The sequence below is a fragment of the Natator depressus genome, chromosome 8 (assembly GCF_965152275.1).
Source record: "Natator depressus isolate rNatDep1 chromosome 8, rNatDep2.hap1, whole genome shotgun sequence".
NCBI classification, from domain to species: Eukaryota; Metazoa; Chordata; order Testudines; family Cheloniidae; genus Natator; species Natator depressus.
This window is the reverse complement of record NC_134241.1, coordinates 74665077-74687828: the sequence shown is the minus strand read 5'-3', so window position 1 is coordinate 74687828 and position 22752 is coordinate 74665077. Positions and strand designations below refer to the sequence as shown.

The 22752-nt window shown below is 40.5% G+C and overlaps 1 protein-coding gene across 6 annotated transcripts in view; it reads right to left on the bottom strand.

The window, feature by feature from the left end:
• The window catches only part of ZNF644 (zinc finger protein 644), a 77077-nt gene extending 55551 nt beyond the window's left edge, over positions 1–21526 (bottom strand). For 3 of the 6 annotated variants that reach the window (XM_074961352.1, XM_074961348.1, XM_074961354.1), the window contains exon 1: positions 21463–21526. The gene's annotated coding sequence lies outside the window, so the exon portion shown is untranslated. Of the gene's footprint in view, positions 1–20897; positions 20965–21207; positions 21323–21462 lie in introns of those variants that run through there. The other 3 variants (XM_074961350.1, XM_074961349.1, XM_074961351.1) reach the window with 3 other exon arrangements.
• Positions 21527–22752: the final 1226 nt, after the last annotated feature.

The window sequence follows — 22752 nt, the reverse complement described above, 5'->3', positions numbered from 1 at the left end:
TCTGCCCTTAGCTTCCTGAATCTGCTGCTAGATTTGGCCAGTCAAATGAGCTTTTGAGTCTAGAAGAAAACTAATCTCAGAGAAGTTTCAGAGTAGCAGCTGTGTTAGTCTGTATCCGCGAAAAGAAAAGAAGTACTTGTGGCACCTTAGAGACTAACAAATTTATTTGAGCATAAGCTTTCGTGAGCTACAACTCACTTCATCGGCTGCTCAGAGAAGTTGCATTTATTCCTTTGTCCAATCACCCTAACTGAAGAACCGATAATACACATGCAAGCCTCACCACGGTTTTGGGGAGCTCTGCAATCTCTCAATTTTCTGGTCTTAGAGAAAGTTTTTATTTGCTGACAGTCCTAATCATAGATGGTGAAACAGTTCAAAGAGATGCCTGATGAGCACAAGAAACAAACAGAACTGATGGTAACAAAAAATGAAATAAAACAAAACATACCACCACCCAACTTCACAGCCTATACAATCCAGACAAATAGATTACAAGTCCCCACATGCCAAAAAAGAAAAACAAAGCAGTGAAGAATTGTGTCTCTCAGTGAGAGGGAAAAAAGTAATTAAAGGAGCTAAAATGAGGAATGAATGAAAAGATACGGAACAAGGACATGCACTTCATCAATTAAGATACTTACAGATATGGATATTTATTCCAAACTTATACAATGCTAGTAAAATGCCTAAAAGAGCCCTCCCTCATGTCAGAAAGAAAGAAATCCCCAGTAGACTGTAGACTCTTGGATGGACAAACAGAATTTACTATTAAAAACAGAAATGGTAATTTTCTTCCCTCCGCATTCCTAAACAAACAAAAATATTCAATTTTAAGAAGTTTCTGTTAGAGAGGGTCGGGGAGGAAAGAGAACAGAATTCAAATACTATTTTTTTAAAAAACTGTTTGGGCAGTATACAGTCAAAGCAATGAACAAGTAAATGACTGAACTGTAAGTGTACAAATGAAAATGGCAAAGTTTTGAAAACATTTTATTGCCTCAAACCCTTAACAGATTACATATGTGTATTTATTACTTGAAAGTTTACTTACTCTGCAAAAGAAAAACTGAAATGATTAGTGGTAATACTCCACAGAGTTAACACAGTATTTATTAAACAAAAATGTGTTTGCCACCTCTTGCTCTGTCAGCGTCTGGGGTCTCTTACAATAAGAACTGCCATGTAGTAGGATTACATCAAAGATACAAGAAGCAATGCAATTCAATTCTTTACCTTTACCTTCACCTTCACCCCTGCCATCTTAAATTACAAATTAGAGATATCACACTGATACTCGGTTGTATGTCTTTCAGCACCACCTTCTACCTTAGTTATCTTGACCAAGTAAACTAGCTGTCTCAATTTCCTTCATCTATATATCTCAAAACTAACAGCTTCTCTTGAACAAGGAAAGCTAACTCAAACATAATGCAAGTCTCTCTCTCCATTTCACTCCGATCCACAAGTTGCTTCCACTATATATAAGCTTGGCAACATCCTTTTTGCCCTAACCTTCTTTTAGGTCTATATGTCAGCAAAATCTCTCCAACACATTAGCAGTACGTGATACTGGCATGACATGTCACCTGCTGAAATCTTCTCTCCTGCTTGAATTATAGAAAATTCCTTTTTCTATAGTATCACCAAGTCAAAGCTCTGTAATCTCCAGTATGCACAAACTACAGCTGTCCATCATCTCACATTTACAAAGCTGCATGAACATACAAACTCAACATAGAGAAAGACTTGGGCTATAGAGATCCTATTTTATTTCAGGGACTTCACTCCATAGCAACAGCTATTATTAGGGTACCGTGTTTCCATTCCAAACCCCCATTTTCAGCTGCTTATAGGCTGAGAAGTTTTAGACTTGACCTCTGCCCCAAGGTGAATATTTCTGAAGCTTTTAGCAAGAACAGTTCAGCCATTTTTGAGGAACAGACATTTTCCCCATTACAAAAAAATAACATTGCAAGCACTTCTCTTAGATATTTAAAATCTGAAAACAAAACTTTCTTAATTAAGAAGTGCTTGAATGTTTGTGAAACAGTGCATGAGAAAAGAGTACTATCCAAGGGACAGGCTGGTACCTACAAACTGCTGCCCACCTAGCTTCCACTCCCCTCACTCTTGTTCTGCTTCCTGCTCTGGTTTATATAACTGAGCTGCTAGGGCCGGGCAGAGTCTTGTTGATTATCCCCAGGCTGCAGGTGACAGGCTACAGACAGTCACTTAACGGGATATTAGCCTTTTCTCATGCACTCTTTCCCAGTGTTCCAGTGAAAAAGTTTTTATTTGAAAAACTGCACTTCATGCTTTGTTTTTTAAAAACAAAAGTGCATAAGTCAAGCTTATATATTCAAGCTTAACTTTTCCATTTCCTGACTTGCAGGCTTCACAGTTCAACTTTAAAAATATAAACTCCTCCCCCCACCCCAAAAGGGAAAACGCATTTTACTTATAATAGTTTAGATCTTAAAACAGTTATTTCTTCATCAGGAACTACACTTTCACCAGGTGCTTACCCTATACATTTCAATCCATTCTGTCCCAACTATGCAATAAGATACATTCAGGTAGAACCCTTCATGTTTCAGTTGCAGGATCTGGCTTAGAAAAAAATCCACTAGACATTTTAGATTTTAATATCAACAATGAAGGCTTTGTCGGACTAAAACCCACTGAAGGCTCATTCTTTGAAAAGTAGAATTATATTCTAGATACCAAATACATTCTGGAAGGATACTGAATTTTTTTCATTACTACTGGAGAGAGAAGACTTTTCTTTTGGGATGTTGTTTTCATTTGTCATTTTACAATGTGGAACTAGAAATAACTGCTTTTCTACAAAATGTATGACTGATTTATTAAAATTATATTTAGAACAGTCATATATTATCAAAAGATTCTAAGAATTCAAACTCTGAAAGAGCAATCCACTTACAGAAATGTGATTATAAAATAAAATTCTACTAACAAAGATCAAAGTTTATAAATAACTATATGGGAACATACATTCCCATTAAGCATCTAATTTCCTGAAAGGCAGGCCTTACAAAACATTTCAAATGATATATGAAAACAGTACATTAGGAGTTAAGTCATGTTGTTGCTGTAGCAGCAACGATTTCTAGTGGCCATTTTCTTTTCAGTTCTAATATGTGCCAATTCCAACACTTCTTGCTGCAATCTCTGTTTAAACCCAAAGGTGGCAATTGCTTTAATGCATGATCTCTTCAGCTATGTATACTCAGATTCCTTCTTCTACATTACCTTCTTAAACCTAATGTACATTCTTAATAGTATTTCCTAATCACATATTGCATATCTGTATTTCACATGTAAAAATTATTTGGGTCAATAAAAGTCTAAAATTACTACATTTTGTGGACTAGTTTGCATCATACCAGTCAAAACTGGTAGACAATTAGAGCAGTATGATGGATATTTTAAATATATGGCCTACAAAAATACAGGGGAAAAAAAGAAGCCTATTGAAAATGTGAACTAGATAGAGCTGAAATTTCAAGTCAAAGGCATTGCTACAGCATAAACAGAATTGAGTACTACTATAATGTAAACTGCGTGTTATCTTTCCATCTGTTTAGGTTCTTATATAACTGCACCACTGTTTCCCGAATATCAGAGTATCGGAAGGACAGCAAAGGCAGGGAAAAGAAAGCTACTAAGGATGTTTAATCAAATGTTTATTGCACTTGTTTTTATTAGGAAAGATTTTTAGCCACCAATTTATATATGTGCATCACAGCACCACTATAGTAAGAAGCGATTATTAGATAAAATACACCCACACTAATCCAAAGTAGTGTCCACAGAACTGGGCATAGTAGATTGCAAATGACTGAGATGGAAGCTATTGCAGTTTAGTAATCACTGTACACTACTACAAAGGAGACAATTGACAGAGACTGGAGAAGAAGAAATAGTAAGGCTTAAGTAACCATTCACTTAAGAGAACATAATGGCATCTTCAGCAAGATAAATGTGTTTTAATTACAAAAATACATGTAATCTTTGTCTCTCATTTTACATTTTATAGAAAATTTCTGAATAAGGGGCAGGAAATTAAAATCTGCAACTATGGCCATGTCTATACGTACAGCACTGCAGCGGTACAGCTGTACTGGTACAGCTCATCTGGTGAAGACGTTCTATGCCGACGGGAGAGAGCTCTCCATCAGCATAAAAAAACCACACCTCCACTAGCAGTATAAACTCTGTCGATGAGAGAAGCTCACTCAAGCACTTATGCTGATCTAATGTATGTCGCTCATGGAGGTGGAATATTCACACCCCTGAGCAACATTAAGTTTTGCCAACATAGGCTGTAGTGTAGCCTAAGACTCCATATCTAACTCATGCAGACTTGACTTCTCAATATGGTGATTTAGAAAGATGAAGTCTATTGTCAGTTTTTCACCATCTTATCCTTTAAGGATTTTTAAAGTGTATTAGCTGTGCATGTGAAAATGTTGGTTTCAATGTTATTTTAAAATTCTACAGATTTTACAAATTGAATAGAAAAATGTGACCTAACAAACTTGAATACAAGAAAGATTAATATAATTCACACCGTCAGTCAATTTGGATTAACTTTCCTGAGTGTCCCCTTCTAGACAAGACTTCAATTTTCACTCATTTCCTTTACAGAAACTACCTCCTGCAAAAACTAGTACAAATTCAGTTTTACTACCTCTACAAGTTACATAGCTTGTTACTGTAAAGAACGTTCCAGAATTCCAACACATAATGCATAATTTCAAGAATCAACTATCAGATCATTCTTCACTGAGGAAAGTATTATTACAACTTATTTTGTCCAAATACAGAGAGCAAAGATCTCTGTATAGGATTCAATCACTGTCTATCAACAGTTTTAAAGATAGCCTGCAAAAAAAATTTTTTTTAAAATGGACTTGTAAAAATTCTGCTCCTTTATAACTTATATCTAGTCTTCCCTAGTTTTTACAGGAGGAGATGGTCAGAATATGTTGAGAGCTCCATCATCTTAACTGAAAGAGTGCAAGTGTTAAATGTTTAAACAGACATCTTTTATCCAAAAGGTTAGTCACTGAGGTGAAACAGGTGTTGAGTTATTAAGCAAGTCAAAATCCCTTTCTTTCCTCTCAGCTGCTCAACTTTCACCATTGGTTCTTGCAATATTATTTCACAAGTCCCCCAGGTGTCTCAGTTTCAAATCCTGAGGTTAATATTGAATAAAAATATATTCATATCTTTTTTATATATCACAAAGTGGTAAAAAAGGTACAAGCCCATTTTTTCCCCTTTTGCAGGTAATTTTTGAAATAAAGATGTTAGCCCCCAGCGCAAAAAAAAAAAAAAAAAAAAGTGAAGAACAGTAAGTCAAAAGGATCAGTTGGTCTTATTTGATCAAAGTTACGTAAAACACACACTTAAAAACAAGTGCAACAAACATTTAATTAAACATCCTTAGTAGCTTTCTTTTACACAGGTTTAAGTTCTATATTTTACCCTAGTCTTACTTTCAAAGTTCAACTTGGTTTCTAGTGAAGTTTCAAAGACAAGCTTTCTTCACCACTTTTTCAGTGTGTGCTATGCATGTCAGTCTTGCTCATCTCAAGGTGCTTTTCTGACTTTTCAATATAATACTGTGTCCTCTGTTTCACTTACAAATAATTCTGCCAGCCAAGCAATCCAACTCAATGAAGACTATGTTATTTACTTGTAAAGCCTCCTCTACACAGTAAAGTTATACCGGTATATCCCAAGGTACAGTTAAACCAGTGCCGTAGCCTGTATGGACACTTGTTTCAGTTTAACTTAAACTAAAATAAGCCACTCAAATTAAAATAAAGTCTTGTCTGCACACAGAAGTTATACCACTAAGGATACTGATATAGTTAAACAGTACAATCCCATGCCATTATAGATGCATTTACAGCGGAATAAAAAAGCTTATGCGGTTAAAGCTTATTTCCATATGGGAAGGGGAATAAGCTTTCCCAATATAAGGCATCTTTATATCAATATAACTGCATCCACACTAGGGGTTATTACTGGTATAAAATTAAATCCCTAACCAAAATTATACCTGTACAAAATCTGCACATAAACCAGTACAATATCATCTGAACAAGATTTGTACTAGTTTAACTATATTGGTTTAAAAAACAATTTATGTTAAACCAATGCAACTTTCCCATGTAAAGACTACTTACGTGACTATATTGTCTCATTGTCTAAAAAGAAAGGTCAAATAAAGACAAGAACTCAGATTCAAGCTTCTGACCTAGTCATTAACAAGGAATAACAAACAGGATGAAGTATGATAGAACTTAGACATGCAAGAGACCATAGAAAGCCACAGAGAAGTGACTGGTCACAAGATCCTGGATCCACTAACTTGCATCAAGATAAACTAAAGACATATTTAAGACATTCCTACTACTACTTTCCGATATAAGTCATTGCTGTATTCACTATGTGAGACTGTAAATAGATGATCCATGAGACAATTGTTCTATTAAAATGTGGACCTTCTGTAAACATTTGGGAACCCTTACACTAGATCATTTTGTCCATCTCCTTTTAAATAAAGGATTGTTTTATATAGTACATTTTCTAGTGTTTTGTCCAGAATAGTTTTAGAAGTGCTGAAAAAAGGAGCTTTTACCACTTCCTTTGGAAATTTATTCTACTGCCTATACATTTCACCATCAGGTAGATTTTCTCATTCTCTTAATTTCCTCCTAATTCATAGTTATATTGCACACTACTACATAATAGTGAAAGTTTCTCACTCCTGCAGTGAGCTTCACAGAGGCAGATCCCTCTGCCCATAGTGTCTCTTTGACGCTAGTGTGCTCCACGTGGGGAAGAGGTCTTTCTGGGGAGAGTTCATTGGAAGATTGCAGGCTAATTAATTCTTCTCCCTCTTTACTGTTTACACCTTTCAAGTATTTGTCGGCACTGTTCCCTTCAAATCCCCTTTTGCTTAGTCATCACTTAGACAAGCTATAAATATTTAGCTCTTTTAATTTTTATTCAAATTAATCCCTCCAGCCACATGATAATGATGAACAAAAAATTAACTCTCTCAACCTCGCCAGTATGATTATGTTTAGTTCTGGATGTCAAATTAACATAATATTCCAGGTATGATTGTGCGAGTTTCCAGCTTACACTGCAAGCTCATGCTGTCCAGCTTGCTTTCCGCTACCTATAGGTCTCTTTCAGAATTACTGCTTCCCAGGTTTCTTCCCACTATCAAGTATTTGTTTCTAATATTTTTTCCTTCCCTGTGTATACAGCTGCATTTTTCCAAGTTACAGATATTTATATATTAGCTAGGTTTTGGTGAGGAAATTGATATCCCTCTTCCAATTTATGCATGATAATATCCCATTATGTGAAATTTACACAGGATGTTTCAAAGAAAAACATCACTGAGATAGGTTTCAGAGTAACAGCCGTGTTAGTCTGTATTCGCAAAAAGAAAAGGAGTACTTGTGGAGTAATTGGTTAGTCTCTAAGTTGCCACAAGTACTCCTTTTCTTATCACTGAGATAGGATAGACAAGAGACAAACTTCCACATGTTTCTGGCTAAGGTATATTACCAGAAGGCAATGGGGGGTGGGGGAGGGGGGAATTAGTGGCTAAGCGAAGAGAAGCTTGTCACCTATTGGATTAACGGGAGATAGCAACAGACTCCAAAAGAACTCTGCTAGAAGAATGTTTCAACTCTGCTTTAGCTAAGATTGACGAAAATCCAGAACAGATGGGGAAAATCATATATTTTGCACTTCATTTTAGCTGTTCCCAGAATAACCCAATTAACTTCAGAATACAGACCACAATGCCAGGTTTTTAACTAGAGGGAAAGTGATTCCAGATGAAGAATTATTTAGGTAGAAAATATTCCACTGTCTGGTGAGAGTACCTTGTCCTATCAGTATATAGCTTATGTAACCTATGCCAAATGGACCAGAACCAAGAATCCTTTTGAAACAAACCAAAACAAGCACTCAGATTAAGAGAAAGGGCAACACTCACTTTGTCAGTGAGGCTTTTGACCACCTAAGCTTTAAAAGTTGACTAAAAAGGCCAATCAGATGACAGTTCCAAGTAATTTATGCAGAGACATTATCTGAAATCTCCACAGTCTGTACCCCTAAAGTGAACCCAATCCTTGCAGGACACACCAGGACCCATAAAACAGGGGAGTTCATGGGAGCACTAATATAGCAAACACACTGACTGGCAGAAAGAAGGGAAAGCACCCATCTTTTTAGTAAAAAATCTGAATGGCTTCCCTTTCGGGATAGGAACAGCAGACAGCTCCTTTCCAACAAAAGAGGAAACACCGCTCCTTGTCCAGACAGAATCCAGATGAGGAATGGAGCACAGGGTGGGGAGGGGTCAGAGGCAAACTGCCCAATGATGGATCAGAAGGCAAAAGAAGAAAAGTTCTGAAGGGCAAAGATAAGGAAAACAGCCTCAGAACGGCTGAACATGATGGCTGTAAATGTGTTTAGATCATCTGCTGGCCCTGAAGTTGCCACCTCAGTATTTTCACCTGGGAATTTTGTAGCCCTAAGTTTGACTGTTAGTTTGTTAGTGTTATAACACTACAAGTTAGGATTTTCAAGGGTAAATGTAGCGCTCCATATTATAGATTCATAGATACCAAGGTCAGAAGGGACCATTATGATCATCTAGTCCGACCTCCTGCACAACGCAGGCCACAGAACCTCACCCACCCACTCCTGCGAAAAACCTCTCACCTATGTCTGAGCTATTGAAGTCCTCAAATCGTGGTTTAAAGACTTCAAGGAGCAGAGAATCCTCCAGCAAGTGACCCGTGCCCCATGCTACAGAGGAAGACGAAAAACCTCCAGGGCCTCTTCCAATCTGCCCTGGAGGAAAATTCCTTCCTGACCCCAGATATGGCGATCAGCTAAACCCTGAGCATATGGGCAAGATTCACCAGCCAGATACCCAGGAAAGAATTTTCTGTATTAGTTTCTAGGTAGGGTCCAGAAGTATCATATCTGATACAGAATGCTCACAGAATGCTTCAGCAAATTAATCCTTCCTGTTTAAACACTTTAGGGATATAAAGACTCCAAAACACATTCCAACAGTATCTGGAATGTATTTTAGAGTGGGTTACTTTGTCAATCTAAAACCAGAAATAGTTCTGAATACTTTTACAGTTCCCATTTATTTAAGCTCAAACATCTTCTGCAGAGCCAATGAAATCCTACAGTTGTTATCTATAAGTCTGGTGAAGGAAGAATACAGAAAAGCTTAAGGAATCTTGAGGGACTTAATAAGTCTGGCTTCTTCACTAAATTCATAAAACCAACTGAAACCAAATCTCCTTGAATAAGTCAAAGAAGTGACATTAGGAGGACAGGCCAGCTTCTTTAAATCTTTTTCTGATTTAAGAATATTATAAACAAAGGTACAGCCAGGGTACTAGTATGCCACCTGAAAATTTCTTGAAGATTGACAATATTTAGAAAAGAAGCTGACATCAAAGTGTCTTTCTCAACTCTATTAGTTAGTATTGCTCCCAGGTGTGCATCCTTAAGTTTACCACCAGGCTTTGTGTCTGTGTCAGAGGATAAAGGACAAGACTCTAGAGAGAAAAAGAAGAGAGGTAAGTATCTTTGAATGAGTAGTGCTGTCCCCAGATGACATTCAAGGGAAGCTAAATTTGAGCAAAGAATGTCACTGACAAATGCTTGTGCTTCATAGCACCACTTTGATTTCTCAGTACCCTCCCAATTAAACTGTTCCTTAACATCAAGCATTTTTCTTTACTAGATTCCTTAGATGACAATCTACTTTAAGAAAAAAGAATTAAGGCTAATGAAGCTGTATGAATTGAAAAACATGAAGATATGAGCATATGTTGTTTCAATTTAATTTGCTGGTTCCTTGAATTTGTTGCAAGAAGAAACTCTGAAAATCTGACCTGAACAATACTAAAAAACAAACTGCTGGGTCAGGAAAGACCCTCACCATAAAGAAAGGTTTGCTCAAATTTTCAAACACAGCCTGGTCTGAGGCAACAAGGAAACATTTTTGAAACAGCTCCTCTCAAAGCTATTTCAATTTTCTCCTAGATTAGCCTAGAACCTTGTTCCATCACTGTCATTTTGAAAAAGCTCAACTTGAGGTGCCCACAACACTGGCAGACTACTTTTAAAGTTCTTCCAGGTCTATCTGCACTGGGCTTAAAACCAAGTTAACGTACAATGTATAAATAATGTTCCACTTGGTCAACTTTTCATCAGTTTGGCCATCCAATGTTAAAGACCATTTTAGAGCGCAGAACTATTTTTAAAACAAGGTTTTAACAGCTGAACTTACCAACTAAACCACGCCAAAACCAATTTAGCTGAAACAATTTTTAAACAGTTTATCAATTCTTCAGTTGAGCTATACAGTATCTTAATACTTCTTCACACATCAATCCTTCTAATCTCTTGGTCAACTTTGTTGCATGTGTCCAAATTCTCTCTAGTTTCTTTCTAATATGAAGTGCTCAGAAATGAACATATTAGACTGTACCTAGAATAATCATTTCAGTTTTATTTATATTCAAGAGTTAAGACAAATTAACTAACAGTGTGAAGTTAATATGCATAAATTAAAGCATATTAGTTCACTGTGGCTTAATCTCAAGGAAGATTCATTGGTAACGTCAGCGCTGCTTCCCCCAGGACCCTCAAACTTTTAAAACCTCCTAATTCTAGGGCAGAAGGCGGCACACAAGTGGAATCAGCCTTCTCAATCTCCCCCACATCAGTCAGATCTAAAAAGAATCAACAGTATGCTCATTATGGAAGGTTGCAGCCACTTTCCTTCTTGGAGGATCAGGCTGAGATAACCTACAAGTCAAAAGGGGTTGTTATTAGTCCATTAGGGGCCAATTAAATTTGATCACTGCCAACAAAGAAAGCACGCTGCAGGGCCCCTCTTTCTGGCTGCAGAGGGCTGAGTAAGGCTCCCTCCAGGCCCATTACTCAAGCTCCAGAGACTGACCATGCAGGATTTGGACTACAAACCTCTTCTTGGTACTATGCCCAGGTGACAGATCTAACAATAAACAAACCAAAGATTTGGGCTTTAAGCAGGATTTACTGGGTGAAATTTGGTGGCCTATGTTATACAGGAGGACAGATTATATGATTGTAATGGTCTCTTCTGGCCTTAAAAATCTATGAAAGTACCTGTATGGTATTTTTGTAAATATTGTGACACTTCAGTTCTACTAGAGCTCAGATGGTGTCTTCCAAGTTGTTTCCATTATTGATTCTGCCCCTTGTGCAGATCTCTGTGTGCATGTTGATGCACATTGCTGCTAGTGCAATGGTGGAAAGCAGTGATAACCTTCCAGAAAACTATAGCTGAGGGGCTGTGCTAAGAAAGGCAAATTTTTATTTTGTAGGTGAACGCTATTTCTTTAACTGCATTTTCTTCCTAGGATTCACATGTTGGCGCCTGTCCAGGACACAGTCCAGAAGGTCCTCTCTAGCCCATCAAGTTTCCCCGAGTTGCCTGTGCCATCTCTGTAGCAGTGGAACCCACAGTGAATTGACCAGGCAATCAAAGGAAAACCAATGGGTAAATATTACCTCCTGGAAAGTTTAAATGTAAGGCCTTTATGGAGGAAGGGATGGCTAACTCTGCTTAGGATGTAAATCATGTTCCTTCTTTTCTCCCGCTGGGATCTGGCTCATCGGAACTACTGCTAAGGCAGCTCCCTGAGAAGTCTGCCAATCCCACCCCACCGTATTCACACTGCTATAGTGTCCAATACATCCTAGGCTTTGTACATATAGGAAGACAATCCAGTCCCAAAGCATTTACTATCTAATAAATTTTAAAAAGCCAACAGACAGATGAAAGTTGTGGAAAGGATACTACACAGTCAAAACTGTCAGGATGATGACTGGCACTGTCTTATTTGATTATACACAGAAAAACATGGAACGATCACCAACTGTCTTGCTGCTTTGACACAGTTAGTTCTTAAGTTTGATTTAATTTTTAAATACACAAAATATCCCCAACTACTGTTATATCCATTCCTATGGAATATGGTCTAGATGAAGCTCTGTAAAGTGCGTGAATAACTCGCTGAAAGACCGTACTGACTAGTTTTCAATAGTTCAGTCAAACTAGGAGCACACATCAAGTGGGGTTTCTTAAGGGGTCTGTCTTAGGTCCAGTACCAATTCAATATTTTCATTAATGATTTGGATGATGGAATGGAGAGTATGATTATAAAATTTTCAGATGGCACCTAGCTGGGAGGGGTTGCAAGCACTCTAGAGGATGGGATTAGAGTTCAGGATCATCTTGATAAATTGGAGAATTGCTCTGAAATTATAGTAATTAAGACAAGAAGTAAACTAGCTGGGAAGCAGCACTGCAGAAAAGGATCCAGGTTATAGTGGATCACAGTTTGAACGAGTCAACACTGAGATGCTGTGACAATGAAGGCGAATGTATTAACAGGAGTATCAGATGTAAGACATGGGAAATAACTGTTCTGCTCTGTTCAGCACTGGTGATGCCTCAGCTGCAGTACTGTGTCCTATTTTTGGGCACCACACTTTAGTAAGGATGTGAACAACTTGGAGATCCAGAGGAAAGCAACAAAAATGGTAAGAGGTTTAGAAAATATGACATGAGGAAAGGCTGAAAGAACTGGGCATTTTTAGAGGACACTCAAGAGAGGACATGATAACAGTCTTTCAAATAGATAAATAATTGTTATAAACTGTTCTCTAGGTCCACCAAGGGTAGGACAAGAAGTAATTGGCTTAGTTTGCAGCAAGAAGATTCAAATTAGATATCAAAAAGTTTTTCCTAACCATAAGGATAGTTAAGCACTACAACAGGTTACCTAGGGAGGCTGTGGAATCCCTGTCATTTGAGGTTTCTAAGAACAGGTTAGATGAACACCTTTCAGGGATTGTCTAAGTATACTTCACTTCCCTACACTGAGGCAGGATTGACTAGAGATGACTTCATCAGGTCCCTTCAGGCCCTATATTTCTATGATTCTCCATCTCCAACCCACCCATTCTTTATAACTAACCTGGGCTAATTCACCAGTGCCTTCTTTCTTTCTTCTACTTCAGGAAAGTGGTGAGAGTACAATATCAATCTCTTGCCAACTGCTCTTTCTAAAAATGCCATCTATCTGGTGACTTGTTTTTCACTGCACAGAAGACAGGACAAAGTTTTCAAAACAAGTTTAGAATTTGTCAGCTTCAGTGCAATGTTCTTATAAAGTGTACTAAATCTGTCTTATTGGGTTCCGCAATTTTTCAGAGCTCTAATCAAGTACAGAAAAGATCAGGAGGACAAAGTACACACACAAATGTGGGATAGAACAGGGAAGAAATAAACTGCAATAACCATTGCTGCAATCCACAGATTCAATGCACCAAGGTGCAGGGCATAAGCACAGAGGGGGAGATGATATCTCTTTTGTTGTTGTTGTGCTTTTGCACTCAGACCAGTACTGGCAATGTATATACAATACCTGAAGCATTTTCGTGTGAGGACACAAACCTGATCTACATTAGGAAAATTTTCTAAAAATTTCCCACTATGCCCAGAACTGGTCTTAGTAACATTAGGACAAAGTTTAATTGATATGGTGGTATAAAGAGGTCCAGCTGTAGGAACTGTGTCTACACAAGGGTCTATACAACTGTGTCTATACATTCTAAAATGCCACAAAGTACAATTAACAAGATTGGTCAGTTACCATTCCCTTTCAACAGCTACAGCAGACAGAACTTAAAATTTAACAGACACCCTCTATTCAGTAGCTTAACACAAAAGATGGAGCCCCCAAAAGGGTCAGCCCAGCCTTCCTGGCACCTCAAGTTGTTGGGTAGGAGCGCAGTGTGCTTTGGACAGTTCCTAGGTAGAAATCCCAGCATTCTCCCTTCCCAGGAGCTGGACAACACAAAGTAGCTAAACTTTTCACCGGACAACATAAGGATCATCTCTTCAGTTTACCACATAATTAATTTTAATTTTATACAGATTGGCTTTGTTAAGCAATACCTAATTTTTCTTCCATTTTTAACGTATAAAAGTTTAATAATCCAAATGTACAGCAGAGGACATTACTTAAGAAACACCTACACAGCCAATGAAAGCTACAGAATTTACATCTCGTTTTGCCCTTTGTGTTCAGTGAACCATAGAACTGTAAAGTGAGGTATTACCATGTAGAACTGCCAATTACTGATCCACAAAATGGGTGTTCCTACAGAAAAGCTGGGATAATCCTGACATCTGTCATCAGTGACTGGAAAGGATCTAGTCCAGTCCCCTGCACTCATGGCAGGACTAAGTATTATCAGACCATACCTGACAGGTGTTTGCCTAAGCTGCTCTTAAAAATTTCCAATGATGGAGACTCCAGAACCTCCGCAAGCAATTCAATGCTTAACCACCCTGACAGTTAGGAAGTTTTTCCTAATGTCCAACCTAAACCTCCCTTGCTGCATTTTAAGCCCATTGCTTCTTGTCCTCTCCTCAGAGGTTATAAAGAACAATTTTTCTCCCTCCTCCTTGTGACAACCTTTTATATACTTGAAAACTGTTATGGCCCTTCTTGTCTTCTCTTTTCCAGACTAAACAAACCCAATTTTTTCAATCTTCCTTCATAGGTCATATTTTCTAGACCTTTAATAATTTTTGTTGCTCTTCTTTGGACTTTCTCCAATTTGTCCACATCTTTCCTGAAATGTGGAGCCCAGAACTGGACACAATACTCCAGTTGAGGCCTAATCAGGGCGGAGTAGAGTGGAAGAATTACTTCTCATGTCTTGCTTATAACACTCCTGCTAATACATCCCAGAATGATGCTTTCTTTTTTTGCAACAGTGTTACACTGTTGACTCACATTTAGCTTGTGCTCCACTACGACCCCCAGATCCCTTTCCACAGTACTCCTTCCAAGGGAGTCATTTCCCATTTTGTATGTGTGCAACTGCTTGTTCCTTCCTAAGTAGGATACTTTGCATTTGTCCTTATTGAATTCATCCTATTTACTGCAGACCATTTCTCCAGTTTGCCCAGATCATTTTGAATTATAATCCTGTCCTCCAAAGCACTGACAACCCCTCCCAGCTTGGTATCATCCACAGACTTTTAAGTGTACTCTCTATGCCATTATCTAAATCACTGATGAAGATATTGAACAGAACTGGACCCAGAACTGATCCCTGCGGGACCCCACTCGTTATTCCCTTCCAGCATGACTGTGAACCACTAATAACTACTCTCTGGGAACAGGTTTCAGAGCAGCAGCCATGTTAGTCTGTATCCGCAAAAAGAAAAGGAGTACTTGTGGCACCTTAGAGACTAACAAATTTATTTGAGCATAAGCTTTCGTGAGCTACAGCTCACTTCATCGGATGCATGCAGTGGAAAATACAGTGGGGAGATTTATATACACAGAGAACATAAAACAATTGGGTAATTTTTTCCCACTGTATTTTCCACTGCATGCATCCGATGAAGTGAGCTGTAGCTCACGAAAGCTTACGCTCAAATAAATTTGTTAGTCTCTAAGGTGCCACAAGTACTCCTTTTCTTTCTCTGGGAACAGTTTTCCAACCAATCTGAACCTCATACTGATTTAAACCTAATATTAACATTGCCTTGACTGTGTACGAATTTCAAGAAATGCTGAAAGACTAAACATCATATCATCATTCATTTGGTCAATTACATATGAGTAACTGCTAAAACTGCTCAAAATCAAAAAGTATAAATAATCCTTAGAGCTAACATTTTCAGATGGAGCTGGTGAATTTAGTCATTTCTAAAGTACTAAGCCCCATTCCATAAATATTAGCATCATGCTTATGTTCGTTTAAAAGGGAGTTTTAAATATTATCAAGTTCACTAAGAAACATTAAATAAGCTAGTTAACATTGGGTGTAGAAGAAAACAAAAATGCATACTCACTGTTAAGCCAGTTTCTTCCGCCTAGAGCCTAAGTGGCAATAATAAACTGTGCTTATTCATCACAACAGCTGCTGTATACTGTTAACCAGCCAAAGTGCACACAACTACTCATTTGTCTTACACTTCAAATAATACAAATCAAGGAATCAAAATATAATCAATAATAATATAAATCAAAATATTCAAAGAACAGCTATTTACATTTGAGTATTGTCCAATTCTGAGCAAAACACTACTAATACCAAGATCTAGGATGACTGCTACAAACTGAACAAGTAACATTACTCTTCCTAAAGAATACACACTCCTGTCAACAATCTGGAAATCTTATATTAAAGTCTATCCAAAGTCACTGATCAGTGCCTTTTCTTGGCATGCAGCAGGAGCGGATTTACCATGAAACAAACAGTGCAGAGGCACGGGGCCCTCAACGACAGGAGGGCCCCCAAAATGCAGGACAAATATCTGACAACCTGCCCGAGTCACGTCCGGTGGTGCAGCAGGACTCAGGCAGGCAGGCTGCCTGCATGCTGTGGCCGGTGGCCCCATGGCCCTCCTGGAAGCAGCTGGCTGTTGGCACATCTCTGCATGCCCCTGGCAGAGAGGAGGGAGGCGGCTCCACACTGTACCGCTGCCCCCTCCCCACAAGGGGCACAGAGACATGCCAGCAGCAGGGCTAAGGCGGCTCCCTGCCTCCCTCCCTCCACACTGCTTTGCTCCCGGAAGCGGCTGGCATATCCCTGCAGCCCCTTGGGGGTGTAGGTGTCTGTGTGCTGCCCCTGCCCCAAGTGCCGACTCCACAGCTCCCTTTGTCCAGGAACTGTGGCCAATCGGAACTGTGGGGGCGGTGCCTGCAGGCAGCAGCATGCAGAGATCCCATTGCCTCCCCCACCTAGGAGCCACTGCCGGAGGGGTGTGTGTGCCAGTCACTTTGGGAGCCAGGCCACCTGAGGTAAGCGCTGCCCCCCTCCTGCACCCTAACCCCCAGCCCAGAGCCTGCACCCCACACCCAAACTTCCTCCCAGAGTTGCACCCCTCCCCCCACACTCCAACCTCCCCTGCCCCAGCCCAGAGCCCTCACCCAGCACCCAAACTTCCTCCCAGAGCACATCCCCTGCAGCCCCTCCTGCACCCCAACCCTGTCCCAATCAAGGTACCTCACTTTATTTTCATTTACTTCCCATTACTTATAATATAGGAGGAGGATGAAGAGAAAAAGAACGCAAAATGGGGCAGGGGAGATGAGAGAATGTTTTCTTGGCTGGGTCACAAGGGGGGGCCCTCTGAAAATGAAGCTGTGCATAGGGCCTCACTAATTTCAAGTCCACCACTGGCAGGCAGCTGTCATCTCAGAAACTAATCAAATCTTGCACAGAAAGTATTACCGTAGCTATGGTCTAATTCATGGAATTTTAAAGAGGTGAAAGAAACTATATTAACTATGTCATTGCCCTTGCATAGCAAAGACAGGAGGCGTATTTCTATGGCCTATGAATAATACAAGTAGTACACACACAAATGGAACAGAAAACATTCAGAAGTTTTGAATTTTAAGGGGAACAGCCTGTTCAAGCAAAAAAGCGCATGAAAAAGGATGCTCTCTCCCCACCCTGCCTTTTTTTTTTTTTTTTTTAAATGGGGAAAAGGCATTCCTTCAAGGATACTTCATATGATTTGACATCCTTTCAAGTTTATTTTTGGGACTACCTAGTTTAGTAGCATCCATCTGAGAAACAGCTTATATGCAAAACATCATATTTCTGTGCAATTTTAATTATCCACCCAAAGTTTTGCATACTTGGCCAATAACCTGAAGTACTTTTCTATAACTAGGACATACCTACAAGAGAAAACTGTACGGGCTTAATGAAAAATGTGATTTAAAACCAATTTATAGTTAAAGTGGTGGAAAATGATGGGAACACTTATTTTGGTATAAAACTAGCTTATTATGATTTTAAATTGATAAATCTATTTATGCTAAATCAAAATAAGCAGCTCTTAAACTGAAGTAAATGTCCACACAGAGGTTTGAGTCAATTTAAATCAGTTTTTTAAAAAAATCAATTTAAGCTAAACCAGTCAAAACTTCCTTATTTAGACAAAGCCTACACTTTTTCAAAGTTTCATGCCTTTGAAAAAGAACAAACAGTACTGTATTTCTACCGTAGACTACAAAGCAAACTGCCTTATATTCAATTTCATTTAGCTCTTTAAAAACACAAAGTTAATACTGGATACACTACCTTGAGATACCAGGCAGCAAAAATCTTAGAAAGATGCCCTCTCCTAAGAGCACTACTCATTGTGCTTATTGTTGAAGACCAGGAATTCTTTTCTTTTTTAAAAACTAACAATGGGGAAGGGGAAAGGTTTGAGTTCCACAGAGTCCATATACTCTAGTTGTGCCATAATCAACAGCAACTCCCATCTGGCTATTGAATCAGAGGTCCAAGTAGTTTCACTGAGTCCAACGAATTGTGAAAATGATTTCTTCATGAAACTGCAATGGGAATTATGTAACCACCCCATCCCCCCCCAATTTTAAACTTAAACAGCTTTTGCAAGTCTATAAGTAAGCCTATCAGTGCTCAAAATTAAAAACCTACGGGTCAATAACTGTATAATTAATACTGTCCATCACTTTAGTATTTTTTCAAAGTGTGTGTTTTCTAGAGGTGATTTTGAGGAACTTGAAGCAAAAATGCATGTGCATTAGTACATTCAGTTTATACATACAGCTATATACACAAATCTTCTTGATGATAAAATGCAGTCATCCCTTAAATTCTCGAAATATCCATAAATAAATTCAGAATGCAGTTATTTCAAAATGGAAAATATTACTACCACTGTTCAATATCCTGTTTATTCAACTGCTGATGCTAGCACTCTAACACATGTTCCAGTCAACTGTTACATTGCTAGAGAAGACATGTAGGATGCTCAAAGTTATCATCATCATCATTTCTTCTGACTACCCAGGTCAGCTAAATGGAAACAGCAGAGATAGGTTTCAAGATAACACTGCAAGAAAACATTGCTAACTCAAAAACTGTACAAGTACTTTGTATTGTTTTGTAGATAGCATTTAGCACTACAGAATCTAAAGATTTATAGATCTTGCATATTCTGGAGAGAATTTGGAGAGGAGAAGGAGAGGGGAAGATGTTGCACTGAAATCAGAGGAAAAGCACTGAAACGCAGAGTTTTTATATTAAAATGTATGAAAGGAGTATACAGACACAGTATTCTGGCTTTCCTTTAGTTATTGCCATTACAAGAAAAAAATTTTGTGAAATTAGTGACCAATTTATTTTTCCATCCCTTCTCTCATACATGTTTATTTGAAAAACAGAATGTCACTTTTTGACTCAAGACAAACATCCAGTTTTAAAAGCTTTACTGGGATGGCTGTGGAAATAATACATAAATTAATATTCTGAAGCTGACTGCAAATTCTGGTTATAATTCATGAATATTTCTACACCACATCACTTGGCTATCTTATTGACAGGTCTGCAACAACAGCTCTGATTATAAATCAGCGTAATAGGATTGTCACACTGCACTGCTCCTCCATGCACTCTGCTTAAACTCTTCTCCAGTAAGGGAATTGCTGCATTCTCTCTGCATCTAAGTGATCCGTTAGCAGCTTTTCAAGATTTATTTTCTCTGTCTAATCACTCCACTCCTGCAGTCTTCAAAATCAGCTGCATCATGTAATCCTGGTAGTGAAGAATTTTATGCAGAAGGGTTAAATTAAATTGTGGAAGTCTTGAAGCATCTTACTCATCTTAGTGTAGTAAGATTCTTCTGTTTAAAATTATTTCACATCTTGAACCAAACAAGTAATTTACAACCTACTTTTAATGGAAAAAATATTATGTAGAATTCCTGATATAAAGCTACATACAGTTATAATCCCATCATGGAGTTTGAGAAACACAACTATTCAAGTGTTGCTCTCGTAGCTTTGGTCCTCATTAAGCTACCCAAGATAAAATGGTTGCCTTGGTTGGGAGCATACGGTTTCTAATATGCTTCTAACTACTAAATTCCATGATGCAGCCTTCATAATTAAATTAACTGCTAGAAAATCAGAGTATCACTTTTCAATATTGCAAGTGAGATTTTGCTTAAAGTGTTATTTTTGTGCAATGCCAATGGGAACCTATTCGGGCACGTTATTATTAATGGCATGTCTTGTCAGCATACAGTCCAGAGCCACAATGCATGCCTTTTCAAAAGACGTAAAATACATATAAGGCATTCAAAGAAAGAAAGCTTATTTTGGGATTTTGAACAAGTGGCACAATGGCAAAGGGGCTTCAACTTCAAATGGAATCTGAGCCCACAGATACAATTTTAACACCTGAACTACTAACTTTTCGTAAGTCATCTGCATATTGTGAAGCATGTGCCCAGAAGACAGTGACGACACCACCATATTCATAGCACAGACTTCTCAGACTCCACAATGGGCCACAGACTTGCCAGCTTCAGTAACAATGACATACGTTTTGCTGATCTCCCAGCTTCATGCGAACGGGACAAATGTCGGAACAGAGTAACACCACACCCAAGTGGGGACGCCATTCTCTGCCACCATGACCACGCACCCAGCTGGGCACCGTGTCTGGCAAGCCCCACTCCACTACTGTGCCGAGAGGTGGGCATCATACCCGGCAGAGCCCACCACGCTGATTTCCACACCCAGGGACATCGGGCCTGCCAGACATCCCCATAGTGACCCCGGTTGCCCTGCAACTTCTGCATCCTCCTATCCCAGTCTCCGTGTGGGCGCCCCAGCGGGCAGCAGCAGCAGCAAGCCGGCGGGGGCCCGGGCACCGCTGTATCGGGGCTTTACCTCTCCTCCCCGCGCCCCAGCCTCCAGCTCTGCCGGCCGGCAATCCCGCGCCCCTGAGGCGACGCCGGGCTCACCCAGCTCCTCAGCGCCTGGCAATGGCGGCGGCCCCGCTCCCCCTCCCAGCTCCTCGCTTACTGGCTGCGCCGCTTCATGTGACCGAACAAAACCCTCCTCAGCGCAGCCCTTTGTGTCCGGCCGGGCCGGGTCAGCGCGGAAGCCACCCGCTTGCCCGCGCGGGGCTCCGGGGGAGCCCGCTCAGCCCGGCCGCAGCGCCGCCTCCCCCGCTTCGCCTCCCCGCCTCCCCACCTACCCTGCGAGGGCAGCCGGGGCCGAGTCCCTTTGCCGCACCAGCTCGGCGACGGCGGCGGCCATGTTCCCTGATGCGGCAGGATGGAGGGGACGCCCCCGAGCCGCTAGGGCAGTCGGTTCGCCCCCACGCGGGTCGTCGTCCCCCCCCCCGCACGCGCGGTCTACCCTTTCCCCGCGCGCCCCCTCCTGCAGAGAACCACCCTCCCCTCCCCCCACTGTCAGCGCCAGGAAAAAAAATCCATATCGAGAAACTCACGGGCTCGCCAGGGTGTGCGTCACACCGCGGTTACGTCCCACGCTCAGCGTCATGACGTCATCCCCCACAGTAACACACACCGCCCTCTGGTGAAGAAACACGCATGCGTTTAACTTTCCCGCTTCAGCACGTCGTAGAGCCCCAGCCTCCCAGAGGCATCGAGCGAAAGGCGCCCCTGTTTGGCTGAGGTGTCGGTGGGACGCACACAATTCCACACTCCCCAGGCTTGCAGTTGGGGCGGGGGTTACCAATTTTGGTTGGACCAATTCCTGGAGGTTTCATCACATGACATTATCTTTAATTAATCCTGGAGGGTTAGCAACCCTCCCCCACAGGCTGACCAGCCCTTTCAAGAGTACTTCTTATACAGGGCTAGCGTCCCTTGGGAGCTGGAGTTACCTGCACTTCATCATCCCATGGCAGCCTCTCACTTATAGAGGTGAAAACTAGTTCCTTCAGCCATATAGGTTGAGACAGCAAGGTTGGAACAAGAGTCACCCACAGGGCTCAGGCCCTCAGCAGTTTGTTTCCTGCTTGAGTGATTTTTTGTGTCCTTCATTTTGGCTCTTTCTTGGGTGATCATATGTCCCATTTTGGCCAGGGTAGGCCGTTTAGTAAGTCCTGTCCCGGCCATCCTGACTTTTATTGGCAAAAGTGGGTATTTGTCCTATTTGCTCTTGCCAACTTCAGTTGGCAAGGGCAAACTTTTGTCAAAAAAGTGGGGTGCGGAGGACAGTGTGGGGAGCAAGCAGAGATGCCAACCACACGTAGGGGGGAGAGTTTCAGCACGCAGGGGGCCGACAGGGTCCAAGACTAGCAACAGGCTCATGGGCAGGGGTCCAGCAAGTGCCTGAGGCCAATCCCTTGGGGGAGGGGTGAGGGAGGCAGGAGAGGAAGAGGGCACTCAGGGAAGCCCTGCACTGTGTCCCATTTTCCCTTTGGAAAGTATGGTCACCCTAGCTCTTTGTGAGAGCTGCCAAGTTTTGTACAGCTCCATGGGCAGTGGCATTAGAACAGTTTGTATAGTAGGGTTGCTGAAAGCCATTGGGCAAAACTAAACCCTGTATATGATGATAACCACTTAAGCCAGGGGGTATTGCTGCACCCCCAGCATGCCTGTCCACGGATGGCAATTTAAGCAAATTATTGAATGAACTAAATTGCATATAAGTAAACTCCAGCTTCAACAAATACTGTGTTTACTTCGTGCTTGTGTAGCCTCAGTGGATTAAGCTCTGTGTTCATTTACAGGGTGGCAGCAGGGAAGCATAGCTCTGCCAGTCTGCCTCA